Raw genomic sequence first — 19,698 nt, 5'->3', positions numbered from 1 at the left:
CTAGTTTGTGAATTTCAAGTTGAATCTGAGTCAAAAATGAAGCCCAGTTATAGGAAAAATGAAATCGATCAGTCAATCAATGGTATTTATCGGTGCTGTGTGCAGAGTACTGTACTAAGAACTTGGAATAATAATAATAATGGTATTTGTTAGGCGCTTACTATGTGCCAAGCACTGTTCTAAGCACTGGGATAGATAAAAGGTGATCAGGTTGTCCCAGTGGGGCTTACAGTGTTAATCCCCATTTTACAGATGAGGTAACTGAGGCACAGAGAAGTTAAGTGACTTGCCCAAAGTCACACAGCTGATAAGTGGCGGAGCCAGGATTAGAATCCACGACCTCTGACTCCCAAGCCCGGGCTCTTTGCACTAAGCCTTGCCATCAACAGCTATTGTCAAAGATCTGAGACTTCAATTCAATATGTGACCTTTGGATACTTGCTATTAGTCCCCTACCCAAACCCACAGCACTTATGTACCTACCTTTAAAGTATATATTGTAAGTTACTCATTTATTCATATTAACGTCTATCTCCCACCCTAGACTGTACGATCGTTATAGACAGGGAAAGTGTCTGCTAATTCCATTGTATTGTACTTCCCCAAGTACAGTGCTCTGCACATAGTAAGTGCTCAATTAATATGATTGAATGGAGGTAGGTGGGCAACTACTGGAGGCTTTTGAGGGGTAAGGAGTTGTGCACTGAACATTGATTTGCAAAAATAAACTGAGTAGTGAAGTATGGATTGGAGTGGGGAGAGACAGGAAGTAGGGAGGTCAGTGAGAGGGCAGATGGGAGGATCTGATGAGAGGGAGGATCGGATAAGTGCTTGGATCAGCCCAGTAGCAGTGGCTGGAGAGGAAAAGGTAGATTTTAACAGTGTCATGAAGATAGAACCAACAGGATTTGGAGACAGATCGAATAGATGAGTTGAATGAGAGAGATGGGTGGAGGATAATGCCAGGATTATGGGCTCGTGAGATTGGGAGGGTAGTGATATTGTCTACACTGATGGGAAACACAGGAGGAGATAGGGTTTGAATAGCAAGATAAAGAGTTCTGTTTCAGACATATTTAGTTAGAGGAGCCGTGTGGCCTAGTAGAAAGAGTACTGGCCTGGGAGCCAGAGGACCCTGGGTTCTAATCCCAGCTCTGTCAAATGATCACTGTGTGACCTCGGGCAAGTCACTTAACTTCTCTGTGCCTCAGTTTCCTGTAAACTGTAAAATGGGGATTCAAAACCTCTTCTCCCTCCCAATTAGACCTTGCGTCCCATGCAGGAGAGGGACTGTGTCCAACCTGGTTAATTACATGTACTCCATGGCTTAAAACAGTGCTTGACACATAGTAGCTACTTAGCAAATACCATAAAAAAGGTGTCACTGGGACATCCAAGTAGAGTTGTTTCAAAGGCAGGAGTAGGAGAGAGATCAGGCTGGAGAGGGAAAATTGGGAATTGTCTGAGTATAGATGGTAGTTGAAGGCATGGGAGATAATGAGTTCTCCAAAGGAGGGAGAGGAGGAACCTGAAAGAGACAGACAAGGAACAGTCAGAGAGATAGAAGGAGAACCAGGAGAGGACAGTGTCAGTGAAGGCAAGGTTGAATAATATTTAATGTTTAATAATGAATAACATTGAATAATGAAAATATTTTAGTAAGGTAGGAAGGAATGGGTAAGAGGTGCAGGTGGAGGGGATAGATTTTTTGAGGAGGTGAGAGATCTCTTCTTGAGTTACTGCTGGCAATATTGGGAGATTCTCCAGACTGTAAGCTCGTTGTGGGCAGGGAACACGTCTGCCAACTTGACTCTATTTATTGCCTTGACTCTATTTATTGCCATTGTTCTTGTCTGTCCGTCTCCCCCGATTAGACTGTAAGCCCGTCAAACGGCAGGGACTGTCTCTATCTGTTGCCGACTTGTTCATTCCAAGTGCTTAGTACAGTGCTCTGCACATAGTAAGCGCTCAATAAATACTATTGGATGAATGAATGAACTCTGCTATATCGTACTCTCTCAAGTGACTAGTACAGTGCTCTGCATACAGTAAGTGCTCAATAAATGCCACTGGTGAGGATGATGATGAGAGTCAAAAAGGATGAAGGAGGAGCGTGAGTAGGCCACTCAAGATCTAAGCAGTGATTTCCCATTTTTATATTCGGTTGGTCAGATGCACATTATTATTATTGTTATTATTGTTACCAGTATTATTAGACTCTTTTTAAAGTCTAGTTTGATCTCCATAACATAAGGAGAAATGAAGAGAATATGGAGTGGATCAAAAGGAGAGAGTGTAAAGGAGTAAAAGTCACAGAGGTAGGGTACACGAGACGAAGTTGAGGAGTTGAGATTATTGCACCCAAAGAAGTGCAGGTTGGGGTGACGTTTTAGTTGGTTAAGTATTTACAAGTTTTCTAAGAAGAGAATGATAGATTTCTCCATCTCTGTTGATGGTGGAATAAGAAAATTTGCAGATGAAAAGGAAAGGAAAAATTTAGGTTAGGCAAAAGGAAGATCACCTGAATGTAAGGGTCATTTGACAGTGGAGTAGGTTACCAAAGGAGATCGATTAGACTGTAAGCCCGTCAAACGGCAGGGACTGTCTCTACCTGTTGCCAACTTGTTCATCCCAAGTGCTTAGTACAGTGCTCTGCACATAGTAAGCGCTCAATAAATACTATTGAATGAATCGTGATTGTCCTCTTCAGGAGAACACCAGAATAGAATTTTTTTTTAGATTTTTAAGACTGGGTCAGATAGACTTCATTTCTCTAGAGTGGCTCAGTCAGCCATGATAATATAAATGGTCCAGACCACTTCTAGTCCTTATCCCTGTGACTATCAATTGCATTGGGTGGAAATCGATATCATTATCATCCAATAGTAGGGCGTGATTTTAGAAAACTTGACAGAGAATTGTAGAAAGCATGGAAGTTCAGGGTAAACAGGGCAGGGTATTTCTCCTTGACTCTGCCCCTAGGGGAGAGTTTGCCCCCAGGACACAGAGAAATGGAGAGGCCCTCCTTCTACTTGAGCCGGATTGATGACTCTCAGGGGGGTCACGGGACATCCCAGGAAAAGGAATTGCAGCCTCTCTCTTCCCGGCCAGCCCCACCCCACCACATACACCTAGAACTTGGACCCTTTAGCTGCTAAAGATGGATTGCTGCAGTGACTGAGTGAGCAAGCGCTTAGTACACTTTTCTGCCCCCAGTAGGTAATCATAATTGATTGATTTTGATTCGAACTGCCTGGAGCCTAGAGGAGAGACTCAATCAGAATTTTCCAATGGGGAATCCACCCTAATAATAATAATCATTATATTTGTTAACTGCTTACTATGTACCGAGCACTGAGGTAAATACAAGATAATTCAGTCAGACATAATCCCTGTCCCACATGAGGCTCACAGTCCAAGTAGGACGGAACATATGTCTTGTCTTACGCCGTCGAGTCGTTTCCGACCCATAGCGACACGCGGACACATCTCTCTCAGAACACCCCGCTCTCCACCTCCAATCATTCCGGTAGTGGATCTAGAGAGTTTTCTTGGTAAAAATCCGGAAGTGGTTTACCATTGCCGCCTTCCGCACAGTAAACTCGAGTCTCCGCCCTTGACTCTCTCCCATGCCGCTGCTGCCTAGCACGGGTGCGTTTTGACCTAAAGCAGATTGCCTTCCACTCGCCAGCCACTGCCCAAGCTAGCAATGGAATGGATAGGCCTCTGCTTGACTCTCCCTCCCATAGCCAAGACTGTTAGAGTACTGGAAACTCTCCAGGTGCGACCTTGAGAGGGGAGGAACATATGTATTTAATCTTATTTTTTACAGATGAAGAAACTGAGGCCCAGGCAGGTGAAGTGACTTGCCCAAGGTGACCAGACGTGTGGTGGAGGTGGGATTAGAACTCCGGTCCTCAGACTCCCAGGCCCTTGCTCAGTCCACTCGGCCACACTGCTTCTCCTATTTGGCCTGAGGATCAGCGGCTATGTCCGGGCCCCAACTTTAGCACCAGGGTATGTTGGCATCTTCTAATTCAATGCCTGGCACCCTGACTTGGCTGGGAAAGTTTGTGGGGAAGATAGGATAGCCCGAAGGAGAAGGAGAGTAACTTGGTGAGATGTTTGGATGGACTGTGGATCCCACCAGTCCTCAAAACCCAAGACCAGAAAAGTTGATATCCTCTGGACTAGCAGGTCATTTCAAGAGCTTTTCTGACAGCATTATGACTCCACCTCCACTGTAAGCACCCTGTTAGATTGTAAATTCCTTGGGGATCGGGAATTGCATCTTCTCTCTCATTTATCCTCACAGGGAACCATTAAATCAATTCCTCTGTTCCTGTACTCACGTAGTGTGGTCAGACCCCAGGTCTGCCTTCCACTGGCCTTACCTATTACCTCTTCTGCTCAGCAAGACCCTCCTTGACTCCCACTTCTCCAGCTTCCACCAACTATTTCACCCCTTTATTTCCCTCTCTGTGCTTTCATTGCCCCCTTTGTAACCCTGATGACCTCACCAACTACTTTGTTTGCAGAATGAGAACTATCCATACCCCCATGATGCTCTCCTATCTCCACTTCCTCTTCCTCCTCCTCCCCAGTTGTCTCTCAAGAATTCTTCTGCCTGCTCTCAAAATCTTCCCTCCCTACCTGTGCCTCAGAACCCATCCCTTGGAGTAGTGGATAGAACACGGGCCTAGGAGTCAGAAGGTCATGGGTTCTACTCCTGGCTCTGCCACTTGTCTGCTGTGTGACCTTAGGCAAGTCACTTCACGTCTCTGGGCTTCAGTTACGTCATCCGTAAAATGGGTACCGAGACTGTGAGCCCCACCCCTCTAGAATGTGGGCAGGGAATGTGTCTCTTTATTGTTGTACATTCCCAAGTGCTTAGTACAGTGCTCTGCACACCGTAAGCACTCAGTAAATATGAATGAGCGAATCAACCTGGGACAGGGACTTGGTCCAACCCGATTTGGTTATATCCATCCCAGTGCTCAGTACAGTGCCTTGCGCCTAGTAAGCACTTAAATACCATAATTATCCCCTCTAGACTGTAGCCCGTCATGGGATTGTCTCTCTTTATTGCCGAATTGTACTTTCCGAGCGATTCATATGGTGCTCTGCGCACCGCAAGTGCTCAATAAATACAATTGAATGAATGAATGAAATCCCTTCTACCTTTTTCAAAACACTCATTTTTGCCCCTAAACCCACCCCTCCCCTTGTCTTTCCCCTCACAGGTGACGATAGCTCCATCCTTCCAGTCCTATAAATCTGCACCTTCATGTCATCTCTGACTATTCTCTCTCTTTGAATTCTCACATTGTCTGCCACTAAATCCTGCCATTTATTTCTCCACATTTTCCTGCATCCAGCCCTTCCTCTCTACACAAACAGTCACCATCCTGGTTCAAGTTCCCATCATCTCACAATTTAACGACCGAATCAGCTTCCTCACTGGCCTTTCCTGCCTATCAATCAATCATATTTATTGAGTGCTTACTCTGTGCAGAACACTGTACTAAGTGCTTGGGAGAATATGATATAAAAATGTAACAATACAACAGAGTTGGTAGACACATTCCCTGTCCACAGTGAGCTTAAGCCCAAAAGGAGTGCCTACAGAGTCTCTCAAATCAATCAATCACTCAGTGATGCTTATTTAGTGTTTCCTGTGTACAGAGCACTGTTCTAAGAGCTTTGGAAAGTACAGAACAGTCCTTCACCGTGATCCCTGCCCACAAGGAGCTTACAGTCTACAGGGCGATACAGAAATTAAAATAAATTACAATAGGGGAAATATAGTACAAAGATATGTACATAAGTGCTGTGGGGCTGGGGTGAGTATCAGAGAGCTTAAGGGTTACATAGCCAAGACCATAGTTGACAGAGTGGGGAGAGTGGATAGAGGAAATGAGAGGTTAGTCAGGGAAGGTCTCTTGGAGGAGGTGATTTAAAGAGCATTTTGAAGGTAGGGAGAGTGGTAGTCTATCTGATTTGAATAGAAGGGGATGGGAGTTCCAGGCCCAAGGGTGGATATGGGCAAGGAGTCAGCTATAGGGTAGACTGTAAGCTTGTGGTGGGCAGGGAATACGTCTACCAATTCTGATATAGTGTACTCTCCCGAGTGCTTAGTATAGTGCTCTGCACACAATAAGCTCTCAATAAATATGATTGATAGATGAGTTTGAGGTACAGAGAATGTGTAGGTTGATGGTAGAGGACTCTCTCCCCTTCAGTCTCTGTGACATTTGGCTACCCAGTCATCTTTCTTAAATAGTATTTAGCCCGCATCTCTCCATTCGAAAACCTCCAAAAGCCACTCATTTTCCTCCACCTTTGAAGGGGAAATGTCTGACCACTGGCTTCCAAGGTCTGTACCAGCTGATCTCTTTTTACATCTCACCTTATTGGCAGTAGGAGGCCAGCAAGCGGGGGAAGAAAATCCCTCCATCTGCAACATTTGGACTCCATGTATCTAAAATTCAGTTTTTTTAACAGCATTTGTTAAGCGCTTCCTATGTGCCAGGCACTGTTCTAAGCACTGGGGTAGGCCCTCCCTTCTCAAATCCGACCATTACTCTCCCCCCACTTCAAAGCCTTATTGAAGGCCCATTTCTTCCAGGAGGCCTTCTTCCCGCCCAATCTTGGATGGTGCAAAGTTTGAGAGTTTGAGCTTTTTCCTACACTCTTCCTTCACTGTATAAAGGTGTAGCTCCTCACTGAATCCCTTCTATCTGGGGCACTGAATGAAAATCAGAATGCATCACCCAGAAAGGGTGGAATCATCTGTGATGCATGAACTGTCCGGGTGTAGAGTCGACATCACTGGACAAGGCAGATGTCCTGTAGAAGGGTGATTCATGGAGTTGCGATCTGGAAGCACCTTATTTCCTCACTAGTGTGGTAGCTGAAGGTGAAGTGGTTTTGTAGTCAGACACTGGCTGGAATCAGGCTTTCCACTCCACGAGGTAGAAACAACCTGGAGCTGCTCTGCCCTTGTCTGTATATGCCTTGCTCTGATTCCCCTGCTGTCTTCCAGCTGCATCTCATCTAGTCGGTCAGAGAACAACTATGAATTTTTGGTTGCTTTCGTTGGTATTTTTTTGGATTTTGTTTCTCTTTTCTCTCTCTTTTTTTAATTTGCATCTCTCTTGATTTTCGCAACTGGAAAGGGACCCATCAATTCTTACCAAGTCACTCTGAATTTCATACTTAATTATGCTTTACCAAATGGGGGGAGGTACAGCGATGTTTGTTTGCTGCTGTTCAGGTGTCAGTGGTCGATACTCTGTTCTGCATCTACCGACTGCTTCCGATTACCCTACCTCATGATGAATATTCTTGGGTCCGATCAATCAATCCATTGGATTTATTTAACACTTACTGTGTGCAGAGCACTATATTAAGCATTTGGGAGAGTACAACATAACAGAGTTGGTAGAAATATTCCATGCCCAAAGCAAGCTTACAGTATAGGGATGAGGTGAGAGAATGTGGATGGTTCAGTGGAAGCCACCACCATATTGCAAAATCAACTGAAGCCCATCTGCTGGCTAGCGGTAGTCCGTTCCTTTCCCCTCTTAACCATCGGTGTCTAAGCAGTGCTCACCAAGTCATCACGCCCTACTGTTTTTTTGTTGACCGAGTTTCTGAGTGTGTGGAGATTTTCTCTCAAGCACATACTGATTGATGCAGTTTCAACGTACCTCAGTGTCATCTTCTAACCAAAACACCTCGCTACTCTCCTACGACAATCCAGCCCCCACACTTCACTTCTCTAATGCCAACCTTCTCAATGTACCTCGATCTCACCTATCTCCCCACCGACCCCTTGCCCACATCCTGCCTCTGGCCTGGAATGCCCTCCCTCATTAAATCCAAATGACAATTACTTTCCCCTCCTTCAAAGCCATATTGATGGCACATCTCCTCCGAGAGGCCTTCCCTGACTAAGCCCCTCTTTCCTCTTCTCCCACTCCCTTCTGCCTCTCCCTGACTTGCTCCCTTTATTCATCCCTCCTCCCAACCCCACAGCTTTGATATTAATGTCTGTCTCCCCTTTATAATGTAAGCTCATTGTGGGCAGGGAACGTGGCTGTTTATTGTTATATTGTACTCTTCCAGGAGCTTAGTACAATGATCTGCACACAGTAAGCGCTCAATACAGTGGAATGAATTAATTAATGAATTCCTGCTACATAACAACAATCTTCATCTGCTGTTCCCCAGCTCACTCAAAGCTCCTCCAAAGCTCATCTTGTGTCTGGGCTTCGCTCTTTACTTTCCTTCCTCCACCTGCTTGCTCACACCTCATCTTTCTTCAAACCCACCCGCTCAAAGATCATCCCATCTTCAAAATTTATTGAAATCCCCCCCTCTCCAGGAAGCTTTTCCCTGTGAGTTTCCACCATACCAAATCATGCAACCCAACAGCCACCCTTACACAAACAGACAGATATAGGCACGCTGTTCATTCACTTGTTTAATCACCTAATCATCTTTCCACACCCTTGCTAAGGTTTCATGCGTCCTTGCTTGTTTTCCTACTCTCATGAGGTAAAAGTAATTTCTGTCTCCCCCATTAGATAGTAAGTTTCTTCACAGCAGGAATTGGGGCTTTTATTACCATTGTACTCCATGAAATGTTTAGTATGGTGTTCTGTGCAGAGCTCACGGTAAATGTTCAATAGATTTGATTGATTGGTGTCCTCAGAAGACAGCTGTACACTGTTTTGGAGATGGAGAGGCCCCACCAACCTTTAAAGACCTTTACATGAGCAGAATTCTGGTGAGGGTGCGGTCGGCTCTCCTAAAACGTAGAGCTTAAGCTCCTGAAGAACTCTGTACTACAGAAAATTCACGTCAGGGCACTCCTGCCTTGAGAGAGGCCAGGTGTGTGTGGAAAACTGTTGCTTCTGACATCACCTTATGTTATTTCCAGACAGGCACATGTTGTGGGAGGAATGTTCCCTGACTGCTCAAAGCCCAAAATGCAAAATGAAAATATGCAAAGCGACAGAACTGACTCTATTGCCTGGGAGAGGCACCGTTCCAAGGGTTCGCTATCCATTACCAGACGTTGGGACATTCCGTCACTACCGACTTCTGGGATGGCTGCCATCAACTGAGACCCCACTAGTGCTTCGTGACTTTTCCGGAACTCTTTTCCTCTGCCCTCCCAAGAACTCACAGAGTTTTAGTTTTCTTAGCTCGTGAAAACAGAGGCGATCCCAGTCCTCGGTGACAACTACACAGAGACACGCAGCTTCCCAAGTGCTAAGAAGGAAGCATCGAGGTGCTACTATGATAGCCACTCCGTAAATGTAGAAAAAGAGAAGCAAAAAGTAGCCTTCATAGCTGATGAGACTGTAAGCTCCTTGTGGGCGGGGAATGTCTACCAACTCTGTTATACTGTACTCTCCCTAGCCCTTAATCCAGTGCTCAATAAGTACAATTGATTGTTGGATTGATGGGTTGGTGACCCTGGACAAATGCTCTCTCTTTTTAGTTGTCTTCTCTGCTTACACGTATCCACTCTAGCTGTCTGCTAGTCTGCTTGACTGCTTATCTGCTTTTCTTTGGAGAGCATAGATTGGTGGCATTAATTGGTATGTGGTAATAAATGTTGTAATAATGATATTTATGGTCCTAAATGCGACAGTATTTGTATTTATTGAGGACTTACTGAGTGTAATGCACTGTACTGAGCAGTTGGGAAAGTACACCAGAAGCCTGTTCACAATAAGAATAATAATTGTACTTGTTAAGCATTTATTATGTTCAAATACTCTACTAAGGGCTGGGGTAGATAGAATATTATCAGGGTGGATACAGTCCTTGTCTCACAGGGGGCTCACAGACTCAGTGACTGTGACAGTGACAGTCTGTGACTGTGACAGTCTTGGACTAAGAAGCTTGCAATCTACTTGGCGAGATGGACACCAAAAGTGTTTACAAACAGCGAGAGCAGTACAAAGATCAGATGAAGGGTATGAATATGTCAGGATGAAAGAGCAGAATAAAGCAGAATAAATAATTGAATGTACAATTAATCCTCAGCATCAGATTGCAAGCTTCTTAGAAAGTCTACCCCCATTAGATTACAAGCTTTTTAGACAGTCTACTTGGACTGTGAGCCCTATGTGGGGCGGTGAATGTGTCTAATCTTCTGTCTACCTCAGCGCTTAGTACAATACTTGAACATAATAAGTGCTTAACAAGTATGATTATTATCATTAACATTATTAATGTGAACAGGGAGTGGGTCTTTGGTTTCTGTTGTACTTTCCCAAATGCTCAGTACCGGGTACTGAGGATCTGAGTGTATGCACATTAATGCTGAGGACGGGTATACACTGATAAATGCTAGATGTGGCTCCAGAAGACTTACTGGAGGAAGTGGAGTTTTAAGAGAACCCTCAATATGGGGAGGGCTAAGTTCTGACAGAGAGGGAGTTCCAGGTCTGTGTGACAGCAGAGTCAGGAATCAGATGCCGGAGAGTTGAGAGAGGGTTACAGGTAGAAGGCGAGCTTGGGAAGGAATGAAAACTGTGTGAAGGCTATAACCCTGTTAATATATGTGAACATCAGATTGTCTCTATTTGTTGCGGAATTGCACATTCCAAGCGCTTAATATAGTGCTCTGCACATAGTGAGTGCTCAATAAATACGATTGAATGAATCCAGCTCAGGAGTTGGATAGAACAGTCATTCATAGATTGTCCAGACATATAAAACGAAGCATTTACGAACAGTGGAATAAGTCTCCTCACAACCAAACCCTTGGGGCAGTGGAGAGAGTCAGCCAGCTTCGTTTGCTGGGCCAGGAGCAGTGAATTCCAGGCATCTCTTCCCACGTGAGACACACTACACTAAGCACTTGAGAAAGTTCAGTGTAATAGAGTTGACAGGTATGCTGCCTGCCCACAAGAAGCTTACAGTCTTCATGGGGAGACAGACGAAAGAAATTACAAATAGGGGAAATTGTAGAGTATAAGGATACGGATGTAAGTGTTGTGGGACTGAGGTGAGTGGCAAAGTGATCAGTAAGTCAGAAGTAGCGTCTCTGCTTTCACTGAGATCCCAGGGAATGATAAGTGCAAGCTGGTGTCTAGAATTTTCCCCAGTGCTTCAGCTAGAATTTGCATCTCGGCCCACTCAAATGGATCTCACTCTTACATGCCACAGAATCTTTTAAAACATTTTATCCTGATAAGACCAAACTCCAGCCTGGGCTCCTTAATTTCCCCTGGGGAGTGTTTAAAAATACTTCTTTGTTGATAAAAAACCAACTACAGACAATTAAGGCGATCTGGGGGGAGGGAGGGCAGGGGGGCCTATCACTGTTGAATCTTTTTTTGTACAAAGGATAGTCTGTATTATTGTTAAACAATTCTGGTAAGTCCAAAAAGAAAATGACCAATTATTGTTCAAGCTCCTGTAGGAAACACCTGAGGAATCCCTGGTTCTGTGGGACATAGTTGGAAAGCCACTATCCTCTAGGTGGATGAAAGTTGGCTTGTCCTCTTGGTTTCCCAAATGAGGAGGGGGTGAGGGGGCTACGGTGGCCACTGATGATTCTCAAAATGACCCAACACCTGTGTATCCTCTCCCAGTACTTAGTACAGTACTCCGGATATAATGAGCTCTTAATAAATACTATTATTACTACCAGGATGGCTGTGAAGGTGTGAAACATTTTACGGAAGTCCAAACCTACAGTTTTCTCCAGGTAGAACCCACCTCGGCCCCTGGCAGCCGACATACACACACCACTTGCTCCGGAACACAGCTATCCCTGCCCAGGTCTCTTGGAACACGGGAGGCACTTCCAAGCTGTACAACTTGGCAGGAGGATGAGGATCCGAGGAGGAGGGAGGCTGGGAACTGAAAATAAAAATTCCGGACATAAAGCCGACTGGTGCCGTATCCATACCAGACAGGGGACAGACAACTGGACTCTCTGGTATGAAACGGGTTGAATGCTCCTCACCCCCCATCAAGTGCTTCAAATCAGGGAGTAATAGAATCAGAACTACAATTTGGAGTCCCTGGATTTAAAGAACATGTAACTAAATGGCTTCTGGGGCATGTATATGCGTGTTTGTACTTGCTCACGTTCTTAGGGAACCTGCGTGAGGGAAGCAGCGTGACCTAGTGGAAAGGGCATGGGCCTGGGAGTTAGAAGACCTGGGTTTTAATCCTGACTCTTCCAATTGCTTGCTGTGACCCTGCACAAGTCACTTAACTTCTCTGTCCCTCGATTTCCTCAATTGTAAAATGGGCATCCAGAACCTGACCTCCCTCCTTCTTAGTCTACGAGCCCCAGGTGGGGCAGGGACCGTATTTAATCTGATTAATTTGTATTTACCCCAGCGCTTAGAACAGTGCTTGACACATTGTAAGGGCTTAACAAATACATTAAAAAAACTTCCGGCTTATAGAGAACTGTCCCTCTTGGTGATTCAGCAGCAGCTGCCATTCATGGACCCCCAGCCACACAGTGAAGTGAATATTTCTGATAAGGATAGCTGCATGAATTTGGGTGTAACAAGCTGTGTAGAGCAAAAGGAGAGATAAATGAGGGGAGCAGAGCTGTCCTGTCAACCCCAGATAACTGTGGGGTTTATTACAAATGGAAATTTTAAGGTTCTCCCTTCTGCAGGGGGGTTTGGAGCGGTAGGTTATTTGGCATCCTTTGCTTCTCAGTGAAGAATATAATTTCCCTTTTTCCCAGCACCACAGTTTAATTGGGCTACTTGGCCAAAGGTAAGAGTAGAAGACGAGGAAATCCAGATTGTCAGATTTTACTTGTGGCTCAGCCCCTCGTGGCGGGTAACTAAAGGACTAAAGGACTCAGTCCTCACAGGGAGCAGAAACCAAGAATCCTGTCTCCTGAACTTCAGGCCTAAGTCATGCAACATTTCACAGGTGTAGGGTGTTGCCAGATACCTATTTTTAGAGGAGAAGGAAAGAAGGGTTTAGGAAATCTGCATTCGGCTGGCATGGAGGGAGGCAGGAACATCTGGTGTCTTTTTTGTTTTCCACTGAAACTTAACAAAGCCTTAACTTACAGGACTGAACTATTTACCAGATTGCTATTTGGTCAGAAAGCAGTCAGTCACAGCCATGATCTAGCCAGCCCTAGAACTTTAGGTGGGCTTTGGCTTCCCTTCCCGAGGCTTACCTGTTGTTCAAGCACTCGTACAGTGCTTTGCACACTTTAAGCACTCAACAAATAAATATGATTGAATGAATGAGTCAATGAATAGTGAGATCGGGTAAACCATTTTGCTTTAGGTCACAGCTCGTTGTTTTGGCTTTTCAATGGAAGACCTGTGGAATAAGAGTAGTAATAATTGGGTAATTTGTTAAGGGGTTACTATGGGCTAAGCACTCTACTAATCACTGGGGTAGATATAACAGTAATAGTATTTGCTAAGCACTTACTATGTGCTATGCTCTGTGATAGACACAGGATAATCAGATCAGACATACTCCCTTTCCCACTTGAGGTTCACAGCCTAGGGGGAAAGGAGAACAGGTATTTAATTCCCTGACAAAATTGAGGCACAGAGAAGTCAGGTGATATGCCCAAAGTCACACAGCAGACAAGTGGTGGAGCCGGGATTAGAACCCCGGTCCTCTGACTCCCAGGGCCATGCTCGTTCCAGTAGGCCACGCTGCTTCTCTGCGGAGCTGTTACAGGAGCAGCGAGAGGGTTAGCCCATGGGCTCGTGGCCATGTAGCGCACAACAGGAGATCAAAGAAACATTTGCTGCCGGCCTTGCTCTAGCCACGTGGTCACGTGAAATCCACCAGGAGGCATTTATTTTCTCTAGCTTGGCTACCAGGCTGGGCCTCCACTGCCTGATTCTGTATGTTAACCAGCAGATCTGTTGGTGCTTCCCCAGAGGGAATCCACCTTTGAGCAGACCTCAGTCGAGTCCCACGATCCTGGCATCTGCTTGACCTCTTTCTTTCCAGGAGTGGCAGGACAGCCTTGACTGAAGACAGATACTGTTGCTCTGCTGGTGAATGGTGAGGGGAATTCAGATGGAGAAGGGAAAGGGGTCCTGTCAACCTACTCTTTTGGACTCTCCCAAGAACTTGCCCACAGACCTCAGTAAATACTACCGGTTGATAGTATTTGATCACTTTCAGGTAAAGAAGTATCCAGATGGAATCCTTTGTAATTACATTGCAACTAACTTTCCAAGTGATTGAGTGGTCATCTTTTCCGGTCAACTTTCCCCTCAATCTATCAACCAGTGATATTTTTTGAGTACTTACTGTGTTTAGAACACTGTACTAAGTGCTTGGAAAGATGTGAAAAACGTGACTGACTACTCTATCTCTTATCCACTTACCTTTGTGGTGTATTTAGCAGAAAAAAGTAAGTGTTTTTCACTTTAACTCAGGATTTTTTAAGTGCCCCAGTGAATAGAAGACATTTCACAGTTGCGGTTGGGGAAACAGGGAAAGCAGAAATATATTCGGTGCAGAGACTAGACCAGAGGACCTATCCTTAAATATTCTCCTGTCTCCTCATCTCCTGTTTGTCTTCTCTTTCTGGAAACCCTTTCCTAGTACTAGCGGAAAGGAAGAGTATCGCTACTACTTTAGGTGGGCTGAGCTGTGGGGAGTTGTTTGCGGATAATTTTAGCTATGACCACTTGCTACTTGATATCTTTCAGATGACCTCCTCTGGTATGCATGAGTACCACCCACCGCACCACAAACACACACACAGACTCTCTTTCTCTCTCTCTCTCTCTATCCCCCACCCCAGCCTGATAAGAACAGCGGGCACTCGGCAGCTGTTGCCAGTATCCGTGGCCTAGCTATTTGGAGCCGAGCTCCTTTAAGAGGAGAATGTGGGAGCCCTCCTTATTCAAACAGGTCTTTTTTATTCCAGAGCTAGAAATTGGAGCAGAGTGCAGCCAGGGAATTTCTGGGTAATCCACTGTGCATACTTGGAACTGACTAGGGGACACTCGTCTCATCTGGGTTCCAGCGATATCTTTTGCCGCGCTTTCTAACGGCCCAGCGATAACATTATCGAGCCGCAGCACCTTGGAATCCTTCAGCCCCGGGCTTTCTTCTAGTCCTTGCCTTGGGTAGTTTGATTTGGCCATACTGGTGGAACTAGAAAGAGAATCTAGAGACAGGAGCGCGGGATCTGATTAAGAGTTTGACATTAGCCCGAACACCACCTGCTGTTGACTTGCCCTAGGTGCTTAGAGATCCTCAGAGGAAAAGCTTGGTATGGATAAGTCATTTGACTTATTTATGTTCTCGAGCCTAGTCTTCTCTCCCACTAAACTTTGCTTTTGCATTTCTCGTTCAAACTGGAATCTCTGGGGCTAGAAGATGGAATTACTATGTAACTTGATACACATGGAAGCAGTCTGGCCTAAGGGAAAAAGCACAGGCCTGGAGCTGGGTTCTAATCCTGTCCCTGCCACTTGTCTGCTGCGTGACCTTGGGCAAGTCACTTCAATTCTCTGTCTCAGTTTTCTCATTGGTAAGATGGGTATTCTCCCCCCACCCCCGATTAGACTGTAAGCCCGTCAATGGGCAGGGATTGTCTCTATCTGTTGCCGAATTGTACATTCTAAGCACTTAGTACAGTGCTCTGCACATAGTAAGTGCTCAATAAATACTAGTAAATGAATGAATGAATGAATGAATATTCAGTTGCTGTTCTCATCTCCTACTTACATTGTGAGCCTCATTGTGAGCCTCATGGACATGTGACCATGTCCACCTGATTATTTTGTACCTATCCCAGTGTTTGTCACATAATGAACACTTTACAAATTCCCCAATTATTATTATTATTATTCTTCCAACAGTCTTAAATCTGTTTGTAAACTCCCAGATCTTTAGTTTTCACCACCCTTGTGGAGATAGATGAGTGGAGGGAATGTGTGTCCCATGCAGATGGTGAAATTGGGGCACGGAGAAGTTTTCTCCAGGTCTTTCAAGTCCTCTATCTGCTGGTCAATCTTCTTTCTTAAAGCCAAAAATGAGAGGCAGGCAGAGGCGAGAAGCACTCAGTGTAGGAAACTTACACTGTTCCCTGCTCAAATGACTTTCTCCTTGGTCAAGGACCCAGCCAGCCCCTCCTTCTCTCTGCTCTTGCTTCATTATGAAGAGGGGACAGCTGCATTATCCCAGCTCTGCTGGGTCAATTACACTTGGCCTGTGTGCCTGTGGAAAGTGTGTGTGTAAGGAGGGGGCAGGAGGAGGGGGAGGCGGGTTCTTGAAGGCATTTATTTGTCCCAAGAGGGAAGTATACCTCAGTGAAAGGGTATGGGGAAGGGGTGGAGATGAGCATATGTTGAGAAGGGAGTCATTTGCCTGGAGAGAACGAGTGACTTGCACTCTTCCTTAGAAAGATATTCCCATGGAAGAGAGCCTAGTTCCCAGTGGATGGAGACCTGAGGGCCAACGAAACCAGGGTCGTCTCTGGCAGTGTGCACTGCAGGCATTTTACTAATAATAATGATGATGGTATTTGTTAAGCACTTATTATGTGCTAAGCACTGTTCTAAGTGCTGGGGTAAATACAAGGTAATCAGTTTGTCCTACATGGGGCTCACACACTTAATTCCCATTCTACAGAGGAAGCAACTGAGGCACCGAGAAGTTAAGTGACTTGCCCAAGGTCACACAGCCAATAGGTGGCAGAACCGGGATTAGAACCCACGACCTCTGACTCCCAAACCTGTGCTCTCGCCACTAGGCTATGCTGCTTTTCTACTTCGGGATCAATCAATCCATCTGTCAGAGGTATTTATCGAGCGCTTACTGTATGCAGAGAACTGTGCTGAGCACTTTGGAGAGCACGCAGAGTAAGTGGCCATGATCTCTGCCCTCAAGAAGCTTCCAGTCTAGCTGGGGATGCAGACATTCAAATAAATGACAATTAATGTAATTATATTACATTACAGAATAATAGGATACAAATATATGATAAAATAATGTAATGCTAAATATATCAGAAATGTAAATAGGAGATGTGTGTGGGTTTTTTCTGTGTTCTGTGAGCCCCATGTAGGACATGGACTGTGTCCAACCCGATTAGCTTGTCGCTGCCCCAGTGCTCAGTACAGTGTTTAGCACAAAGAGTGGTTAACAAATCCCATTAAAAAGAACAACTAAGCTGGATGTCATCTCAAAAGGGACCAGAAATTTCCCACACCCAGCACTAGGTTATGTGATTGGTCCAGCTTCATCTATAGGATGCAGGCTTTTGTTAACCTTTACCATTTAGTCTTCCTTGTTTTGTTTTGTTTTGCTTTGCTGTCTGTCTCCCCCATTTAGACTGTGAGCCCATCATTGGGCAGGGATTGTCTCTATCTGTTGCTGAATTGTACATTCCAAGCACTTAGTACAGTGCTCTGCACATAGTAAGCACTCAATAAATACTATTGAATGAATGAATGAATAAAGCACTGGGAAAGCGGCCTTGAAAATAAGAATAATAAGGCGGCAAAAGTCCGTACTTTAAAAAAAAAAACAACTCAGCACTCTCATTCAGTCATAGCCTTTACAGAATGCCATGAATTATGTTGACAGTGTAATCAGCAGGTGATACGAATTGTTACTTGCCTATGAGTGGGCATGATTATGGTAAAGTCCTCTGCAAGTACTATCCCTGATCTGATTAATCTGGATTAAGAGTAATCACAACTCCTGGCAAGGTGATCCTGGGGAGTTTGGGTTGGCTCTGGTCTCTCTGTGGGTGTTCTAGAATTTCTGGAGGCCTTCTGGAATTCCTCACTGGCTCAGGACTGACTGCCCCGTAAAGAGTAGATAGATGCCCTCTGGATCTGGGTGGCCTAAGGATACCCTGAGTTCAGAGGAGCCGGTGTGATGCCTGACAGATTAATTTTTCTCCAGGACTGTTTCAGTGCAGATGGAAGCTCCCACAAACTGAGTTCTGGCCTTACTGTAGTATTTGTTAGGAGCTTACTATGTATCATGCAGAGCACTAAACTCTGAGGTAGATACAAAATAATCAGGTGAGACACAATCACTGTCCCACCTGGGGCTCACGGTCTAAGGAGGAGGAAGAACAGTTATTGAATCCCCTTTCTGTGGATGAAGAAATTGGGGCATAGTGAAATGACTTGTCCAAGGTCACAGCAGGCAAGTGGTAGAGCCAGGATTAGAAGCCAGATCCTCTGACTACCGGGTCCACATTCTTTCCTCAATGCCACATTGCCTCCTGTCCTGCCGCCTTGGATGGATAACATTCACCTTAAGGTGAGGCATAAGACAGTAATGCCTGTTGCTGTTGGAATCCAGCTGGTGAATAATTGCAGGTATCAGGAGCCGGGTGGCACTTATTCCTCACCAAAATGCCTGTCACGCTTTGTGTGGGGCTCAAGTTGCCCCAAAGTGGGCTAATTCTAAAACAGCCACCACTAATTTGAAGCAAGCTCTTGGAGAGAGACCTTCAAGCAGTGGGCACCATTGTTGGCCTTCACCATCCTAACCACCTTGGGGACTAGAATTTTGAGTTCAAGAGAAGGGGCCGGGCACTCAGACCAATCTGACCAGGGAGAGGCACCTGAGTGGGGTGTGGGAGTTCTGGGGCGGGAGCTCCGAGCACTTTGGTAGCCAGAACCGTTACTTTCGTTTAGCAATCAGCCGGTAAGCGGGATCCTAAGAGGAGACATTGCAGATGAGTCACTCAGGATACGTTGGCTGGGGTACCTGGGCTCACTTTTCTCATTTTGTGTGTCAGCATGAAGAGATTGTAGAAATAAGCAGACTAGGACTTGGGAGAGACAGGCAGGCCTTAAAGAGTTAACAGGCTAGAAAGACTTGAGTTGAGAGGGTCTTTTCCTCTAGAATGTAAGCTTGTTGTGGACAGGGAGCATTTCTACCAACTCTGTTATACTGTGCTCTCCCAAGCGCTCAGATAGTGCTCTGCATGCAGTAAGTGCTCAATAAATATAATTGATTGATTGATTGATTGATTGATTTTCAGCCCTTCAGGTCTTGATAGAGACCTGAGATGAGTAAGGCTGGAATTTCAGCCCCAGAGGTCATGGGGCCAAGACCCCCTCTTCACCTCCATTGTGCTGTCCCCTGTAGCCACTGAAGATGTGATCTTGTCTTATGCTGTCGAGTCGTTTCCGACCCACAGCGACGCCATGGACACATCTCTCCCAGAACGCCCCACCTCCATCTGCGATCGTTCCTATAGTGGATCTGTAGAGTTTTCTCGGTAAAAATCCAGAAGTGGTTTACCATCGCCTCCTCCCGCGCTGTAAACTCGAGTCTCCACCCTCAACTCTCTCATGCCGCTGCAGCCCTGCGTGGGTGAGTTTTGACTTGTAGCAGATTGCTTTCCACTCATCTGGGCCTAAATCGCAATTCAGTGGGAAACCAGGGGTCCTTTCCCAGTGGGGTTTATGACCCCCAACCCCATGCTCACTACATCCCAAGTCCGTTTACCCCCATCTTTGTCCCCACCACCCTTCCTCTGAAGCCCAGCTCTTCTGGCTGCCCCTGATTTCTAGAGTACTCTCTCACTAGGGCCTCTGGATAATGAAAACAGGGTGAATAGATAACTCTGGAGAGGACAGACAATGCCAAGGTGGACCTTTGCCCTCAGAAGATTCCCCCAAGAAGAGAAATGAGAGAAGACACTTGAGTGGATAGAAAAAAACA

The 19,698-nt window shown here is 45.5% G+C and overlaps 1 protein-coding gene and 1 non-coding gene across 2 annotated transcripts in view; one reads left to right on the top strand and one right to left on the bottom strand.

Annotated features, from left to right (window-relative positions):
• Nucleotides 1-19,698, top strand: part of SPTB (spectrin beta, erythrocytic) — a 152,823-nt gene that overhangs the window by 25,002 nt on the left and 108,123 nt on the right. The gene's annotated exons all lie outside the window — the stretch shown is intronic.
• Nucleotides 3,662-3,799, bottom strand: LOC114816077. Its single transcript, XR_003763853.1, has one exon. It is a non-coding gene; the product is annotated as a small nucleolar RNA SNORA7 (small nucleolar RNA).

The sequence above is a fragment of the Ornithorhynchus anatinus genome, chromosome 1 (assembly GCF_004115215.2).
Source record: "Ornithorhynchus anatinus isolate Pmale09 chromosome 1, mOrnAna1.pri.v4, whole genome shotgun sequence".
Lineage (NCBI taxonomy): Eukaryota > Metazoa > Chordata > Mammalia > Monotremata > Ornithorhynchidae > Ornithorhynchus > Ornithorhynchus anatinus.
Note: the sequence above shows the minus strand (reverse complement) of the source record. Positions and strands in the feature narration are given on the sequence as shown.